The sequence below is a fragment of the Stegostoma tigrinum genome, chromosome 21 (genome assembly GCF_030684315.1).
Source record: "Stegostoma tigrinum isolate sSteTig4 chromosome 21, sSteTig4.hap1, whole genome shotgun sequence".
NCBI lineage: Eukaryota > Metazoa > Chordata > Chondrichthyes > Orectolobiformes > Stegostomatidae > Stegostoma > Stegostoma tigrinum.
This window is the reverse complement of record NC_081374.1, coordinates 22,195,557-22,215,741: the sequence shown is the minus strand read 5'-3', so window position 1 is coordinate 22,215,741 and position 20,185 is coordinate 22,195,557. Positions and strand designations below refer to the sequence as shown.

Here is a 20,185-nt window from a genome sequence, read left to right as displayed (position 1 = left end):
TGGGCTGGTTTTGGGATGCAGTAGGGGAGGGGGAGATTTTGAAGCTTGTGAAGTCCACATTGATACCATTGGGCTGCAGGGTTCCCAAGCGGAATATGTGTTGCTGTTCCTGCAACCTTCGGGTGGCATCATTGTGGCACTGCAGGAGGCCCAGGATGGACATGTTGTCTAAGGAATGGGAGGGGGAGTTAAAATGGTTCGCGACTGGGAGGTGCAGTTGTTTATTGCGAACCGAGCAGAGGTATTCTGCAAAGCGGTCCCCAAGCCTCCGCTTGGTTTCCCCAATGTAGAGGTAGCCACACCGGGTACAGTGGATACAGTATACTACATTGGCAGATATGCAGGTGAACACCTGCTTAATATGGAAAGTGATCTTGGGGCCTGGGATGGGGGTGAGGGAGGAGGTGTGGGGGCAAGTGTAGCACTTCCTGCGGTTGCAGGGGAAGGTGCCGGGTGTGGTGGGGTTGGAGGGCAGTGTGGAGCGAACAAGGGAGTCACGGAGAGAGTGTTCTCTCTGGAAGGCAGACAAGGGTGGGGATGGAAAAATGTCTTGGGTGGCGGGGTCGGATTGTAGATGGCGGAAGTGCTGGAGGACGATGCGTTGTATTCGGAGGTTGGTGGGGTGGTATGTGAGAACGAGGGGGACCTGCTTGGGGCGGTTGTGGCGGGGGCGGGGTGTGAGGGATGTGTTGCGGGAAATGCGGGAGCCACGGTCAAGGGTGTTCTCAACCACGGGGGGGGTGGGGGGATGAATTGTGGTCCTTGAAGAACTTGGACATCTGGGATCTGCAGGAGTGGAATGCCTCATCCTGGGAGCAGATGCGGCAGAAGCAAAGGAATTGGGAATAGGGGATGGAATGTTTGCAGGGGGGTGGGTGGGAGGAGGTGTAGTCTAGGTAGCTGTGGGAGTCGGTGGGCTTGAAGTGGACATCGGTTTCAAGCTGGTTGCCTGAGATGGAGACAGAGAGGTCCAGGAAGGTGAGGGATATGTTGGAGATGGTCCAGGAAGGTGCGGGTTGTCTCTGGTCTCCTTTAACTCCACTCACTTTCTTTATGTGAAAGCTGTTTCAAACTGACAAGTCCCTCCCCGTGACTCTTTCTCTGGTACATTGATGACATCATCAGTGCTGTTTCCCTCCTTTATTCAGAATTGGAAAAATTTTTCAATTTTGCTTTCAATTTCCAACCCATTCTCACCTTAACCTGGTTCATCTGTGACTCATCCCTTCCCTTCCTTGACATTTCTGTTTCCATTTCTGGGATGCTGGCCAATATCCATTTGTATTAAATGGGATCTAAAAACATCTTTGAAGGAATTCTAAAACCATGATCAGTTTATGAACGTATTGCATTATTAAAAAATGGGGTAAAGGGTGTATTATTTGAAGGGTGGCCAAATACCAGGTTTACAGGGGTAGCTTTTAACAGAATCATTACTACCATGAAAGAAGGTGGTTTTATAAATCTGTTATTGTTCTCGAGAAAGAAAAGAACCTGAAATCCTGCTATAATAAATTCATGTAGAGGTGATGCAATATGCACTTGTGTGCAGTCTGCTTGCAAACAAACATAGAAAGTTATGTCAAATTCTTTACCAGGAAGCATATCCCTTTAAGCATGTAACAGGAATAATAAACATGCTGTTGGGCTTCAGTGAACAATGTTAAGCCAGGAAAGGATTTAAGCAGTTCAAAGTCTATATGCCTAAACATTTCTAGACTCTTTTGTTTGTTCTTGGTCCTTCTTTTCTCCCCTTGCATCCTTGTGCGACACTACCCAGGCCCCCTACAGACAAAAGCATTCTTCAACTATCAGATCATCCTTTCACAAGCCAGCAGCCTACCAAACCAAAATGTTTCTCAGACAGAACAAAGGCCAGCTGAATGGAAATGTTAATCCAAGGAAATTTTCATTTTATTGTCTGCACTGAAAACATTAAGGAAATTAAGTCCATGAGGGAAGGGAGAGAATTTGTGTGCCAAAACCTTTTTGGTAATTTGATCCAGACATTTTACACACACACACGCACACGTCAAATGTAAGCAAATGATGAGGACCGAAATTGGCTCAGCTACGATATCGATTTGTGATGTAAAAATTTTCCAACATTCACTGTTACAGCTCATTCACGAACATACAATATATCAGAGGTTAACTGGTGATAACAGAATTGTACTGATGCAAGAAATTAACATGTTCATTCACACAAGGGAAGAGGTAATTTTTTTTAAGTTACAAAATAGAATTAAATCTTTTATAGATGTCCAAATCCTATGTGCATTACTGCTTGTAATCCAAACATACAAAAAAGAGGAATAGAGAACTTTTTACTAGATTATCAAGTCTCACTGAGGCAGCTGTGTTGCAATTAGACCTTCAGTGCTACTTAATTGCCAACAACAACGTAACGTCCTGGAAAAGCAAAGTAGCCATATTATTTTAAAAGCTCGGCTGATTCAGGGAGAGATGACATCCAACCAGGTCCTCTCTGATCCCCAAAAGTGAAAAGATAAAATTTCAGGAGATGGACCGTAATCACCTAATGACTTTTTATCTGAAATAATTTGAGTTTTTGCCAGGAGGTCATCCAGCTCCCTTCTAAATGCTCACAGTGAGAAGAAAACCATCCACCTGTGAAACGTACGTTTATGTAGCATATCCATGTCCGCTCATTTGCCCAACCTCATTAATCTGTTCACATATACACTCAAGAGTCCTTACATCACACATAATTGAAAACTGCCCAAAATCTATGTTCTTCTGGAGTAAAGTGCTCCAGCTCATTGAGCCTATCACACCCACGAAGGATTTTAAAACAAAGTATTATGTGAAGGGATTGAATGCCTGTGCGTTGAATAATTTCCATCACCTCTATATTGGTAATTTTATCATGGGCAAGTTAGCAGTCAAATATTTTTGCAAAATTAAGTAAACATTATTGTTTTTACACCAAATGCTGCAGTGACACGATTAGCATCTTGCATATGAAGGACAATTACTGATATGAGAGATTCTTTGACTGGACATTGATCCACTAAAGCTTTCTGCACAGGCTTCAAAACTTCTGGTCAAGGTCCAATAGTGCTTGTGAGGAAATTGCCTTCCTATTCATTTCGTAATGGGAACTGTTTTTACAATCAAATTAGGAACATTTCCAAAACAGGAATGCAAGATTTTTGCATGAGAGGCATTTATAGACAGTCCAAATGTCACAAGGACAATGAAATCAAATAAATACATTGCATTCTACATTTTTATGTTTTTTTTAAAACTCCAAGCTGACCAACTAACAGGAGATGAGACAATTTTTGATGCACATAGGTGAATTTTCACTGGCTAAGATTGGGTGCTACGTTTATAAATGGAGCAGGAAGAAGCTGCTGAGCCTCTTGAGCTAGTTCAGCCATTCAATAAAATTATGGCTGATCTGTTTACTTGCCATCCCCTTGTTAATAAGTGATTTATCTACGTCTGTCTTAAAAAATAATCACCATATTTTGAGGAAAGCGGTCCAAAGGCTTTCAACGCTCAAGGGAAATAAAACTCCTCAGAGCAGTCTTAAATGACTGACCCCTTATTTTGAGACAGTTTGCATTGTCTGAATCAGTATTACTGACTACAGCTGTTTCTTTATTCAGAGTAGCCACAGATAATTGTATCTTATAGTAAAATTTTAATCTATTTTACACCTACTTACAAATTTTTGCTTAGCAGTATGAAAAATCAATCCGACCACTTTATAGCCTTAGTCTGGTTAACAATTGTCAGGCTCACTTCATCTATATTGCAAACCAAATAGCAAATATTATAAATATATGATATATTATAAGTAGCAAAATAATAGCAAATGAAGATGTGAAACCTGATTAATAGACTAAAATAATGCAAATTGTAACATTATTTCACATTGCCATAATCAAAAATTGCAGGACGGTCAGATTAACACCATGTAACTCTCAATGGTTCATTTGGAGGTATATTTATCTATGTCTGTATTAATTTTGCTGGCCAATTTCAGGAACTAACTACTGCTAATTTTTCCTGTGACATCAATGGTCAGGTATCTGGTAAAGAGACATGCTTGAGTGGGGTGGATGTTTGGAATGCACTGCCAGCAGTGGTAGAGGAGTCAGATACTTTAGAGACTTTTAAGCGACTCTTGGATAGGCACATGGAGGGTAGTAAAATGGAGGGTGTGGAGGGTAGATTGATCTTTGTAGGATAATAGGTCGGTACAACATCGTGGTACAAATGGCCTGTACTGTGCTCTACTGTTCTATGTTCTACATTCTAACTCTAATCCTCCACAGTAGCATAGCCTAACCACTGCCATTTATATCTCAATCATCCTACGAATAAGAACTGTGATGGTTTAAGGCCACCATGAGACTTAACACTAGCTTTAACTTGGAAACGAACGAAATAGATAAAACAAGACTAAAATGAAAATGCAAGTAAATAGGAATAACTGGGTTTTATGGATGCAACAGGAATCTTGACACTGGAATCATAATTAGAAGCAACACCCACTTCTCGTTTGCAGTGAAGCCTGGGAAGTGTATAACCAACAGTGACCAATTATGTGGCTACTACCCAAGCCACACTCTAATTGAGGGCAGCCCAACCCCAAGAGCTACCATTTCAATTAAAGGACAGGCTGCTCAGCCATGGGACCATGTGCAGTGGCCGTTACTGAGACAGTAGATGAAGATAGACAGTGTCTCAATAGCTTGGAGATGGCCCGCACCATACAGGGAGACCCCAGTGAACAGTTAGGGGAAACAGGGAGAGGACTGTCACAGAAGTCTAGATGTGGGGGTGGCTATAGGTGGAGGAGGTGTCGCCTGGTAAACTGCACAAAGCCCACAGACGAGGCTCCACACCGACGCCCCCTCAGCCCATTAAGAAAATGCCAGGGTTGCAGTTGCTCGACTGAACAACCAGTGACAACTGATTTGCCAGCATTCTGATCTTTGGCAAAATGACATGGTCAGAGGAAGACATACAGCACTAAACCCTGGCTTCTCTCCTGCCTTCCTGTGTCACTTCGCCAACACTGACTCAGGGCTCAGAAAGCAACAGCTTTCTCTTCAGAACATTAATGACACACTAAGATGTAACTTAGCATAAGTAGAAAATTTAAATAATTCAAGTATGTAAGTAAAATTGAGCAAAAAAAGTTAGAAAAGTTCTTTGTTGGAGCAGATAATGGTGAAAGATTGAGACTGCAGGTCATTCAGAAAATCCTTCATCATTCAAATAATTCAACATAATTTGCACACATCTAAAGTATATTTTAATCAATTACTGGGAAAGAGCACTTACTAAAAAAAATAAAAAACTACTCCGAGCAAAAGGGTTTTGTACTGAGCTTCAATCAGGTCCTTATTAAACACAACCAATTAGCCTTTTAAATCAGATCAAGTGTTAAGAAAATCAGGGCTGATTCTGAAAGTCATTCTACAAGCCATAAATGTACTTTCAGAATTAAATCGGAATATTAAATCAGATGTCTTGCACATTTAATTAATCTGACACTTTGAATTGTGGGATACCTGGCATGTTGACAATTCCTGTCAAATTGACAGTGGCCTCAAGGGATGCCACGTCTGTTGTCATTGTAAATGACTGCTGTTTTCATTTAGCCCTCAGAGCAACAGATTGAAAACCCTCTTTCATGCGTGAATTGTGCACAGAATGGCAACAACAGTGCATTATTGTGGCATCAGCATTGGGTAATGAGCTTCTGTCGCTTGAGAGAAATGTGTAGGGGACAATTGTTACTTATTCGGAAGAACTGTGGACAAGAAAGGGAAGGGGTGGTGGAGAACAGGAGATTGGCAGCCAGCTGCGATCCATCCAGCTGTGCAAGGAGGAGATACTGCACTCCACTGCGTTGCCATGGGGTTCAACAATTCACGTGATTTTTAACTTTTGTCTAACTATTGTTGCCATACATTCAGATACTTCTATTAGATCATTCAATGTTTGCCCACTCTGTCTTACTAAACCTATTGCCATGGGATCTTTAACTTTCTTCATGGCAAATTCCACATTGTTTTATCTGACCACATATCAATATGTTTTCGAATATCAAGGCTTTCAGTTTTAATAGAATTAGATGCAATCTGCCCAAAGTTGCGTTAATTATCATTGAAAACTTGAACAAATAAATGCCTTAGAATGTGGGCCAAGATACAAGTTTTAAAATGTTTTCTTTATTATTGATATTCACACACCTCTAAGTAAATGCCCATGATGCTACTGCCAATATTTGTGACATCTTTGTGATAATCCTAGGTTGTTTATATATTCACAATTGCTATGTTAGGGTGTAAAAGATTACAGAGCAGAAATTGATTAAGTAATTTCTGAAATAATACAGTAAAGGTCTTTTGCACAAGAGATTTGCAGGAATTGATCCAGTTATTTAAGTGATCACTTGTGTGTTCTTCCTCACTATCTACATGAGAGTCATGTGAAGACCAAAAGAAACAAAATAAATCCTCAGAAAACTAAAGTTCTCACAGTTGGCAACTTCAATATTTTTGGTATTTCTCCCTTTTTAATATATCTCCCTTTCAGACTGATGGGAATTTACAAATGCTGAGCTAAAGAGTCATGAGACTTCCAATGTCTATCATCTTGGGGCAGCATAGTGCCTCGGTGATTGGCACTGCTGCCTTACAGCACCAGGGAGCTGGGTTCAATTCCACCCTTGGGCTGTGTGGAGTTTGCACATTCTCTCTGTGTCTGTATGGGTTTCCTCCAGGTGCTGTGGTTTCCTCTGACACTCCAAAGACGTGCAGTTTAGTTAGACTGGCCATGCTTAAATCGTCCATAGTGTCTAGGGAGATGCCGGCTAGGTGGGTAAGCTATGGGAAATGCAAGGTTACAGGGATAGGGTAGGGAGGGTTGGTGTGGACTGATTGGTTGAATGGCCTGCTTCCACACCATAGGGATTCTACAATTTTGCTATTTTGGTTCATTGTAGTGAAAGCCATTCAAATTGGAGGAGGGTAGCTGATTCCGTACTGAACCCATTCCGAGACATGGAACCAGGCTTATTGGTCCTGTGCAGAATAATGATTGGAATTATAACATTAAACAGTGTGTGTGTGTCTGTGTGTGTGTGTGCACGTGCACATGGTTGATGATTTTACATTTCTCCCAGCACAAATCTGCTGAGGTGAATTGGACCATCACTCTTAATAGTATGATTACAATCATTTGACACAGACCAGGATGTTTCTTGGCCTGGATCAGTTCCACCTTTGACATTTGCCAAATGAATCATTGGCAGAGCTACAAATATTAAGTATAGATGTGAAAAGCTTCTAATACCCACCAAAACAAATAAACAATTCAGGAACATCAGGATTTGTTGGATTGGACTTTCCATTTCTGCTCTCCCTATCCAGCAATTATCCACTCATTCATTTTAATGGGCAAAAGTAATTTTGCTAGCGGATGAAAATTCTGGTTATGGTCACTTCTAGCCAAAAGACTTTTAATACTTCTAAACCTGGAATCTTCCTGGTTTGTATAATTTAGAATCACAAAAAAAGTACATTTATTCACTCAACCTTTGGAAACACAAGTCCTAGATTTCAGCAAACAAAACAGGGGTTCTGTTTTCGAATAAGTAAGCTAGTGGAATTTCGGAAAAGAGAACTTCTCATTTGTACCCCACACATCAAGTTAATACCAACACAAGCAATTTATTTCCTCACTCCCCATCCCCAGCAGAATCCTTCAACTGTCTGTCTTGATTAATTGGTTGTCAATTTGCAATTTTTGGCAGGTGAATTCAAAGCCTTTCGGCACATTGAAAATAACCTGCTTCTAATCTTATGAATGCACTTTCTATTTTGAAAATGATGCATTGCAGGCACGCCAGTACAAGCTCAGTCAAATATCACTTCGTGTTTTGGTGTGTAGTTAAGACAGAGACAGCTCTTTACCCTTCAGCCAACAGAAAATAATCACAGGACTTTGATTCCAATCTTAGGGGAAAAATGAAGTTTTCTTTTAAAAAAAAATTGCTTCATAACGAGTCTTACAAAGTTTAAATGACACAATCAAGTTGAAAGACATGAAACACAATAGTTTTGTGATCATCCCCCAGTTCAAAGTTTCCCTTCCTAATAAACAGTTCACCTTGCATCATTGTTTGTACAAACAACCACTGAGCTCCTATTATATACCCACATTTAACTTTATCAACAGTGTTATACAGAAGACACGAATTCAAATAAGTGCATGACTCTTAATAAGATGCTGTTCATTAAACATCTGGATAGTAGTTGCATGAGAGAATTAATGTCGAAAGATTTTATTGTTTCTCTCATCGCAAGAAAACATTAATTATATCCATTTAAAAACTCATTTCTCTCAGTTTATTTTAATCTTATTTCCCTCCTGTCTCATTTTACCCTCACTTCTTTTCTTACAATTCTTATTTTTGCATCTCCATTGCAATTATTATTCATTTTTCTCTTCTACAGTTCCTGTCAGGTGGTACCGTGGTTAGCAGTGCTGCCACATGGCGCCAGGGAGCTGGTTTCAATTCTGTCCTCGGGGTACTGTCTGTGTGGAGTTTGCACATTCTCCTCATGTCTGCGTGGGTTTCCTCCAGGTGCTCTGGGTTCCTCCCACAGTTAAAAGATGTGCAAATTAGATGGATTGGCCATGGGAATTGTGGGGTTACAGGGCTATTGTTGGTGTGACTCAATGGGCTGAATGGCCTGCATCCGCAATGTAGGGATTTTACAAAGAAATTGCCCTTTCCATTTACTAGTTTTGCCCCTGTTACGTTTAGACAGACGATCAGATCAATAACATAAATAGATGCAACTACTAGTATGCCACAGCAGTCGTTGCCATTGCCATTATGATTGAATTTATTTTTATGCGTTTTCTTCTTTGTCTGTCACCATGGTAACCTGAAAGCCAAGTCATCTTGTGACATGTGCAGATGGAAAAGTGCACAGCACTGCTCAGGATTTGACAACGTTAGCTTGGCTCATGCTTGCCTGAGACAGAAGGTTATTTCTTTAAAATTAACACTGTTTGGCCGATTAATTCCATGCTAAATGTATGTTACATTGGTAGAACTGCTTCCCTTGAGATAATATGTAAAGCAGAAGAATCATGCATATAAAACAGTATAAACCACCCCTGGCCTCATCCCATGTCCAACCCTCCCTTTCACCCCTGCCTCCTTGACCTGAAAGAATCTGTCCATTTTCTCTCCCACCTATCTGCTCCACCCATCCCACTGACCAACCCCACCAATCCCTACCTGCACTCACCTGTCACCATCCCACCTACCTCCCCCAGCCCCACCCCTCCTCTATTTATTTCCCAGCTTCCTTCCCCCTCCTCATTTCTGAAGTAGGGTCCGGACTTGAAACGTCAGCTTTCCTGCTCCGCTTACACTGCCTGGCCTGCTGTGTTTCTCCAGCTCCATACTGTGTTGTCTCTGACTCCACCAATTGCAGTTCTTGCTATCTCGGGAGTAATTTACAGGGGAAGCTGGCTCTCCACAAAATCAATCTTGCTCTCCAACAAATGATATAAGAAGAATGCCAAAGCTCTCTCCTGGAATGGTGAAAATTGTAGTCAAGTTCTTGTTGCAGCCATTTTTATCATTCATTAGCAACACAGCTTCAGCATGAAGAGCTGCTGGTGCGAGATAATGTGTTGCGTTGTGTCAAGCATTGTGTGGCAATTGCGTTTTAACATTATGCAAAGGTGGTAACCTTGTATTATAGCATGGCATTAACATTGCGAAAGTGTTACATACACCAACAGCATGAGTTAAAGCATTTGGGCCACAGGTGAATACAATAACCAAACTGCAGCAATTTTGCTGTCATCGTGCCTGTACGCATTGTTAGCCTCCTAGTCTTCATCACAACAAAACATTGTTTCTTCTTACAAATTAAGTAGTAATAAATCTCCGTCGTAAATATGTTTAAGCAGCTCCTGAACTTGCAGGTTCATCATTTTTCAGTTCGTATCTACTGAGGCGACTCCGTGCCCTTCCAATTTTTTAACTATGTGGCATATTTTCCAGTGCACGCTTGTGGAATTCCCTTCTCCATGGTATGAACTTTTTTTTATAAACTCAGGAAAACAGTAGTGTTCATAAATATTTCAACAAAAGTGAACTGGAGGAAAGAAATAAATGGAAATGTGTCAACCATCAGCTCTCAAGATTTTAAGAAGCTTAGCAAAAGGACATGCGCAGCCACACAGGCCTCAAGTGAATCTACTTTTCCTTCTTGAGTTCTTTGCCAAACACTCAGTGACACAATCTTCATCATAGACAGGCCAAGAGGAAAGATCCCAATCCAACCATGAGAGAATGGGGGTCAAACCCAATGCTATTGGCACCAATCTGATCAACACCAGCTATCCAGTGAACTGAGTCAACCAGCACCCCTTAAGAAGTCAGAGTTACTGTATATGTTTACATGCATAATGTAGCCTGGAGCTATGAATAGATATGGTAGTGGGTCTAGTTTCTTTGTATCACCAGAAATCACCCCTAGTCCTATCATCTACCATTGGTGTATATTGGAAAGACTTAGTAGTCAATTTTAAATTAGTTTGGCCATGTTATGAATGTACATTCCTTAGCCATCAAGTCCTGGACTGAAACTTGAACTAGAGCTTTAGGACACTAATTATTGCAACAAAAAAACCCGCCTTTTTGCTTTTCAGAATAAAAAGAATCTCGTTTTGTATTCAGTATTTTTAAAAAATTCTTGGCCTAACTCTAAACTTAAAGGATTATGTATACAAGGAGAAAGCAACAGAAGAACACCGCAATCTTGAAATAGTGTTGTGTAGTAATATCTATTGCTTACATTAATGTTAATGAGAAGGTTACAAATTAAAATGCTGAACACTGTGTTTTAAACCCAAATGTGAGAACATAAGCAATAGAATCAAAATACTAATCATGAGTCTGAGGTCAGTTAAGACCATGAAATAAGATCAACAAAGTTCAGTAGGTCAGAATGGTTGAAGACACAATAAGTGACATAAGAAGTCATGACTGTCAAAATTCATGCAAATTCACATGTGGTTAACTCTCTTTGGGTGTGAAATACACCAATGACATGGGTTAAACCAAGTGGACCACAAGTGAATGCAATAACCAAAATGTAGCAATTTTGCTGTCATCATACCAGTACTGATTGTTAGCCTCCTAGTCTTCATTACTACAAAATGTTGCCTCTTTTTGCAAAATAAAGTAATTTTTTTGGCAGAGAAGTTTAAGAAGGTCTATAACTGCATAAATCAAGGTTACTTTGGTTATTGTATTCACTTGTGGTCCAATTGGTTTAACTCAATTCATTGGTGTATTTAACACCCAAAGAGAGTTAGCTACATGTGAATTTGCACAAATTTTGGCAGTCTGTAACTACCAAGTTCATCATTTTTATGTCTGAATCTACTGAGACAGCATAGTGACCTTCCTTTCACATATTCCCTTCACATCTAAACTGTCTCATCATTGAAGTGTCCTACTGAGAGTTTGTGAATCTGAAATTTTGGAATGACCTGTTGCCTCAGCCTCATAGATAAACTATGTTCAAATTTTAAGGCCTACTAGTATCAGAAACATGTACACACGCAAATTATGAGGCATGCAGAGGGGTCATTTATGGATTTGGTGTTACCAATAGAAGTTGACACATTTCCATGCTTCTATTAGAAATTGTGAACTGCACATAATCCTCCAAATAGCAAAGATTTGAAAAGCAAATAGGCACCATCATCTGCTGCAAGCAAGCTAAGCTTTGGCAGCACAAAGACAATGGAGTATTTGACTTTTAGTCCCTTTGGTTTTATGCCATGCTTCTACATGACCTGCAAAGTCTGAAAGCCTGGAGTAAGTAATGAAAGTCCCCACGACTCTAATAAATCACTTTTTTGAAAAGGTGTTAAATAAAAGGACAGCAGGCCATTCTTGCCTATTTTCTCCACTTCTTTTTCTTATTGAGCCCTTTTAATTGGTACTCTGTTCTGACTCTTGAAGAAATTTCATGATTGGTTTCTGATGCCACGTACATAGCAGCTGCATTCTAAAAGGATAAGAATACATTTCATACTTTACATTCCTAGTGCTTTGCTGTTGTGAACTTCTAAGTTCACCCTTCCTCCTCAAGAACTATGAAACATGACTAACAGCAGCAGATGGATGTGACAATCAGTCAGGGTTCGAACTTGTGATGACTTGTACTAGGAATTTCGAGTACTATTTCATTTCGATTGAAATAATGAAAAGTGCTGAATACCAAGTCACATGTTTGATCGATTCATTTTCAATATTCCAGTTACCTATTCTGAAGAAAGAAAAATGCATAGGAATTGTTGGAGAAAATAACTTTCTATGACATCTCAAGGAAGTCTCATTCATTCCTGTAAAATATGAAATACCCCTGTGAGTCTCAGCATGACAGCAAAGGGAAATACAATCCTCTAACAAGATGTGAATGGATTCATGCTCACATGCCATGCAAAAAGATAAGCTTGACACCAACCAGTTCCTTTACTAAGCCTTCAAAAATAACTAGACTGTTCCAGAAAAGAGCAATGGTTACTGATCAAACACAAGTTAAAAGATCCAACAGGTGAAGAAAACAGATGTTATAACTCCTGCCATAACATAATATCTTTAATGTGACTAGATGAGTAAAATGTCACCTTTGTAACCTGCTCACTAACTGTTGAACCTCGACAACAATTTTTTCTTTTGGATTTCTAGGAAATCTCAACCATTTCCACTTGCTAGTTTGATGGTTGTTTAGTTTTCTTTATGACCTGTTTGGTTTCTTTCACCAAAGCTTTATTGCTTACCTTCTTTTCTAAAAGGACTCTCATGAGCAGACTGTAGCTTCTTGGTGTATGCATTGTGCATTTCCCCCAACCCTTGTTTTTGGCAGTCTGTCATTGCCTCTAAGAGATACTAAGAACTGCCGATGCTGGAGTCAGAGATAACACAGTCTGGAGCTGCAGGAACACAGCAGGCCAGGGAGCATTAGAGGAGCAGGAAAGTTGACGTTTTGTTTCGGGAACCTTTTTCAGAAATTTCTCCTCCAGCTCCATACTGTGTTATCTCTGGCTCCAGCATCAGCAGTTCTTAGGATCTGAGAGGCAATGACAGACTTTTTTTTCAGAAATTTCCTGCCTGGCCTGCTGTGCTCCTCCATCACCATGCTGTGTTATGTCATTGTCTCTAACATTATTTTGAATTCTAGCTCTTGTTTCTGTTGGTGCTCCTACTGAGCATCATCACTTTTACATGCAAACTGCTCTAGTTCTTTCTGTAAACCAGCTGTAGTTTCATGAAATTGATGATACAGAGCTTTGTAGTTCATCCTGTTTCCTTTCTTTCTCTTTCAGCTCTTCTGTTACCTTTGTGAGTTGGGTGGAGGTATCCCCTAAACACTTCAGCATGTCAGAGATGTTATTCTTAAGTCTGGATTTATCCTGGGCTACAGTGCACCCGATAAAGAATATCTTCAAGCTACAAAAGATACCATCTGGTATTGCACCAAAGGCTTATATATGAAGTAACAACATACTAGAATTTGATTACTCCCTCAAGGCAAAGAGGAGTGAAATATTTTTCACACTGCTAATCTCATGGAAAACATCAAGGTCATTACTCTACCCAAGTGTTTACAGAAGTTTCTGCCCTCAGAAAATTGGTGATCATATACCATTGGCTAAGCTTGACATGGGCAATAGCCAATACAGTACTCCTGTGAATTCTAAGAAAACTGTTTACACCCCTCATAGAGGCCTTAAAGGTGAAATCTTAAAAGCAAGACACACACACACATAAACACACAAATATTTTGTATCTGGTTTATCTCTGAATAGCATCAGAGGAGGTTTGACATCCACCCATTTCACCCAAAAGACTGTATTTTCAACAGTACAGAACTTCCTCGGTGCAGCACTAGATTGTCAGCCTCAACTTTTAAACTCAAAAATTGTCACAGGAACTTAACAACGAAAACACTAAGTGTGGATGCAAACTCATGGTGAAAGTAAGCTCAAGTCCAACGACTTGAAAATCAGATTATGAAATAGAGAAACCATTAGCCCAAATTGATTTTGGCACAGGTAAGATTATTTCACTGTGAAGATCAGATGGCCATTCAATTTTTGACACCATATTACTTTGATCTCTAATAGAGACAAAAGTTATGGGTTACAACTAATAAAGCAGAGTTAAGGAACTAATGAATGACAGAGCAGGCTGAAGAGGCCAAATGGTCTCTGCTTGCTTCTATTTCTTCCGATCTTATGACCTTGTCTTTTTCTTTGTTTACCATGTTACAGCGCCCACAAATAATTACTGCAGCAGTAGCCATGAGAAATGAATTTATCCAATGCATTGGAACTTTAGTTCCATTAAGTAAATCAAAACCTTTGAAAACTTCCGTCAAATTTTGATTATAGCTTCTTTGGAATAACGTTTGTTAAGTAAAGTACTTTGCAACACTTTTCTGTGAATTCCTGAGGGAAAAAAAATCAAGGCTGACACTCCAGTGTGGTAGTGGGGGATTTCTTCACTATTGGAAATGCTTAGTACGCCCATGACAGTCAGTATTACCTTTTAATATCATAAACTGTATCAAAAGCACATACGAAACCAATTTGCAGAGCCATTTTGATTAGGCAATCAACAATGCAAGAAATGCAATTCCTGTTATAAAGGCAATCTTTGGAAAGAGTCATTTCAAAACAAGGAATGCACTTTTATTGAGATCAGCTTGTGAACTCAGTTATTACGAGCATTAACTGTAGTATTCACTCAACCAAATGTGATGTGGACACTATTATACTGGAGTAATGAGTTATTTCAAAACGACTTGCCTATCAATTGGCAAAACAACTTATTTTGACAGCCAATACATAATTAAAGGAGGTCTTGTAGTTCAAGGAGGCTCAATTATAGCAAGTCTGCAAGAACAGCACTATTAACAATTGCACATTGAATGAAGAATACCATTAGCTGTGCCAATGCTGCATTCACAGCTGTCAACTAATATTACGAATATTGTCAGATGTCTGTTTCCAACCTCTGAGAGCTAGCCTGCTCCCACACATTGCTTTATTAGACACTGACAAACCTTCACTCCACATCAGTTTTACTGGAACTCAGAGACTTTCCAAATGAATACTTTTGCTCTTTTGTGACCTGCTTTCTGCCGTGTCGTCTCCCAGAAATCCTATGCCAAACAGGAGGATGTTCAAAGTGAAATAGTTCCTGCTTAGAAAGGCTTTCCCTGTCAAGTGCAGTGAAGCATGCAAATGTGTCATTTGCAATCCTCTGAGGAGTCTAGCCATATTCCATCAATGAAGACGGCATGTTTCCAATTTCACAAAATTGTTCTGTTTTCATCTCTGAAATACTAGTATTCATTATGCAGACAGTATCAAGAGCCATATTTCCCTGTTATCATCTTTGGACATACACAGTGCCTGGAGGCAAATCCAGTGGTGATGATTGTGTGATCATAACAGAATCTGCTGCACCTCTATCTATAGTTTGCCTCAATTCAGGCACAATAACAGGAAAGTCCTCTTTCAGACCTGCCACTGTTAAGTGATGAAGTATTCTGTATTTGGAAAAATGTTTAGGGACTTGACCACACAACTCAAAAAATGTGAAAAATTAAAAACAAAGTCAAAACATAATGACTTGCTTTGTATGCTTCAGTGGATTTTTGAGTGTTGTGTACGTGCATACACATGTATGTATGCATTTGCACACACATGAGTGTATATACCTGCATCTGAACTATGTATGCTTACATACATAGATAGGGAAATTTTGTAGCCTTCGATGTTCACATTTTGATTTTTCAGGATGTCTCAAAGCTTGTTCGATTACGGTAAAATTCAGAATGCTAAAGTGAGCCATGGAAAATTTTAAATTGAATCCTCATTGCTATAATTGTATTCCTGCAACTTGCTGTGAAGGAAATCTCGAGCTGACAGGCACTGTCCACCTGCTGATGATTTGGTCTGCTCAAGGCGCACGTATAGTTATATGTAAGACTTGCAGCAAGATTTCCTCCAGCAAGTTAGGAAAACACACACAAGATACAGTGCTTATTAAAAAAAATGTAACAATGGGGTTATTTTGGTTATTTTGAATAGATAATGGAATTTATTCTCTTTGTTTTCCAATGCCAATGAATGAATTTGAGTGAAAACCTCTTTATTCATGTATTATGTTTTACTCTCATTCACAGACGAGATGAAAGTTTGATTTTGAGTTTATTATGGTCACATGTACCTAGGTACAGTGAGAAAAATTGTGTGGCACACAGTACAGGCAGGTCATACCACACAAAATGCAATAAGATAACAGGCCAGAGCGAGGAATATTACGGCTGCAGAGAAGATGCACAGAGAAGGAGATCAACATCAAATTTATAATTTGAGAAGTCCATTCAGAAGTCCAGTAACAGTGGGGAAGAAGCTGAAAATTCCGAAAATGAATTAATTGACCAGCACAAACCTACAAATCATTCATCATTCCCTTTTCTCATCGATTTCAAGGTGCCAGCTCACCACCACCATCTCAAGGCCAATTAAGGATGGACAATAAATGCCAGTGACAGTCACAATGCATGAATGAATATAAAACAAATAGTTCTAGCTACTGACCTCAAAGAAAGCTGCTGCCAAAGATCGAGTGATATTTTCACATTTCCTGCTACTAATTTCAGCTATCAGGGATCTTTGGTATCCAGCAACCAGAAAGTCATCAAGCTGTCTAAACGGCCAATCACACCGATGAATTCTCATCAACATAAACCATGTAGTTTTGGCCAGGTCTTACTATCCACATCTTATAATTTTACAGAAACCAAAACAAAGGTTAAGGCGTGCACATGAAATTGAGCTTGAAGCTAAAATACCATAAAACTTTCAATTAAATAATTTTTAATTTAAAAAATGTTTTTTTCATCATAGAATAGAGAAATAGGTCATTCCTCAAATATAAGGTTATCTTTTCCATGGCAGATAGATTGATCATAAATAGTCATAAAGTCATAGTCATAGTCATAGTCACTCTTGGAAACAGACCCTTCAGTCTAACAAGTTCATATTGACTTGCATCCCAAATTAAACCTGTCCCACCTGCATTCATTTGGCCAATATCCAAATAAATCTTTCCTATTCATGTCCTTATCCAAATGTCTTTTAAATGTTGTAAGTGTACCTGCATCCACCACTTCCTCCAACAGCTCATTCCACACCTTAACCACTTTCTGTGTAAAAATAGTTGCCCTCCTGTCCTTTTTAAATCTTTTTCCTCTCATCTTAAAAAATGTTCCCTAGTTTTGAACTCCCCCTGCTTTATGGAAAAGACCTTTGCTATTCACCTTATCTATGCCTCTCATATTTTTATAAACCTCTGTAAGGTCACCCCTCAACCTCGTAAGCTCCAGTGAAAAAAGTCTCAGCCCACCCAGCCTATTTTTATAATGCAACTCTCTATTTCAGGCAACATCCTAGTAAATCTTTTCTGAATCTTCTCCAGTTTGATAATATCCTTCCTATAGCAGGGCAACCAGAACTGCATACACCACTCCATAAGAGGCCTCAACAACATTCTGTACAATCTCAATAGGATGTTCAAGCTCTTGTACTCAAAAAGGTCTGAGCTATGAAGGCAAGCATGCTAAACAACTTCTTCACCACCCTGTCTATCTGTGGTGCAAATTTTAAAGAACTGTGTACTTGAACTCCATGGTCTCTCTGTTTACAACACTACCCAGGGCCAAGCCATTACTCGCATAAGTTCTGCCCCTGTTACTTTTACCAAAATGCAAAACCTCTCAGTTATCCAAATTAAACTCCATCTGCTACTCGTCAGCCCATGGACCAGTCAATCAAGGTCCCTTGTAGCCTTAGATAACCTTCTTCACTGTCTGCTATACCATCAATTTTAGTGTCATCCACAATCTTACTAACCACACCTCCTACATTCTCTTTCAAATTATTTATATAAATGTCAAACAAAAGTGGATCCAGTACCTGTCCCTGTGGGACCCCACTGGTCACAGTGTTCCAGTCTGAAAAACAACCCTCCACTACCATCCTCTATCTCTTACCACAAAGCTAATTGTGAGCCCAATACGCAGGCTCACTCTGAATTCCATGTGATCTAAACTTTACTAATTAGTCAACCATGCAGAGACTCAACAAAGGATTTACTAAAGTCCAAGTAAACAACGTTTACTGCTCTTCCCTCATCAATCTTGCTGGTTACTTCCTCAAAAATTCAATCAACTTTGTGAAACACAATTTCCCTGGCACAAAACAATGCTGCCTATCCCTAATCATCCCTACCTCTCCAGTGCAAGTAAATCCTATCTTTCAGAATCACCTCCAACAACTTATCTACAACCTATATGAGGCTCAAAGGTCTATAGTTTCCAGGGTTCCCCTTACAGGCTTTCTTAAATAAAGGCACAACAGTAGCCATCCAGCGATCCTCCAGCGCCTCATCCGTTTTATAACTGATGTAAATATTTCTCCTAGATGCCCTCCATTTTCTTTCCTAACTACATCCTAGGGTACATTTGATGAGGTCCGAGAGATTAATAAACCTTTCTGTTTTCTAAGATCTCCATCATTTCTTCTGTGATGTGAACTGTTTTTGAAACATAATATTTATTTCCCTCAGTTCCCTAGCCTCCACTTTTTTCTCTGTAGTAAATAATGATATGCAATATATATATTTAATGTCTCTCCCATCTCTTGATGTTCAACAAGGGGAAACTCTGATATTTAAGGAGCCCTATTCTCTCTAGTTGCTCATTTGCTCTTAATGTACTTGTAAAATCTCTTTGTGTTATCCTTAACATTATCTGCCAAGGCTGTCTTATACCCCCTCTGTCTTCCTGATTTCCCTCTTAAGAATGCCCCTACATTCTTCATACTCTTCAAGACATTCATTTAATCCCAGTTTTCTATATTGAATATATGATTTATTTTTATTTTTGACTAGAACCACAACATCTTTATTCATCCATTGTTCCCTAATCTTACCAGTCTTACCTTGAACCTATTTAAGCTCAGTCAACAGGACATATCTTTTTCAAGGGTTTTAACAGGAAAGATAATGGTGCTCCTAGTGGAGGTTCCAGTCATAGTGGTGATTTCAAATAGATTTCTATTTGTGAGGGCCTCAAAAGCACGGGTGTGAATGACCAGGATATCACGAACAACCACTTCTGGATTTCCTCATTTAAATGTACGCATATGTAGAGTAAAAGCTGTTGATATTTTTAGAGTAGCAGCAGTGAATTTTTTTCTGAACATCTTGACATCATTGGAACTGCAAATTGTGGGCCCTGAAGAACCAAAATTACCAGCAATAGAGAATCACAAGGAATGCATACTCAGCGGTTCATTATGCCTTACGTAATTATGTGATGTGATAGTCCACTTGTGACATATGAAGTCTCTCAAACCATAGGCAATGCAGCGATACACTGAAGCCAAAGAATGCAAGTAACCAAGAAGGTAAAAACCTAGCAATGATTCCTTGAAAATCTTTGAAATCACTTAAAATTCAATGCATTTATGGGCGACTCAACCCAAAAGTTACACCCAACAAATGCAATTCAGTGGCAAATACTCACCGTGTATGAGAATTTCCAGCTCCTGATATTCAGACAGAAGAGATTATTTGAGAAGTACGACAGATGCACACTTCCCTCACAAGGAAAATAATTTTAAAAAGTGCAGCATACAACAAGTAATGGCAATTAGATACCAGGCTACAATAAACAGGAAATCCATTGTATAGACTTGCCAAATATACTCAACATGACAGAAGCAAAGAGAAATATCACAATTTAATGGTATGATGTGAAAATAAAATATACAGGAAAGAAAACTTGCAGAGCAAAACACCTAACTAAACAGATGCAATACAACATCAATAAAAATAAATATAGTGTTAGCGAAAAGGCTGTACCACAATTGATGAGATGCATCAAATACCCAAGATGGAAACAAATCGCCTGTAGTTGAAACAGCGCCTCTACCAATCAATCAGCAGGGCCTTTTTGAGATTTTTTTTGAAATGGCTATAACGTAAGAGTTATAGATGAACTTGAAATAA

The 20,185-nt window shown here is 39.3% G+C and overlaps 1 protein-coding gene across 4 annotated transcripts in view; it reads right to left on the bottom strand.

The window, feature by feature from the left end:
• Positions 1 to 20,185, bottom strand: part of celsr2 (cadherin, EGF LAG seven-pass G-type receptor 2) — a 303,561-nt gene that overhangs the window by 98,811 nt on the left and 184,565 nt on the right. The gene's annotated exons all lie outside the window — the stretch shown is intronic.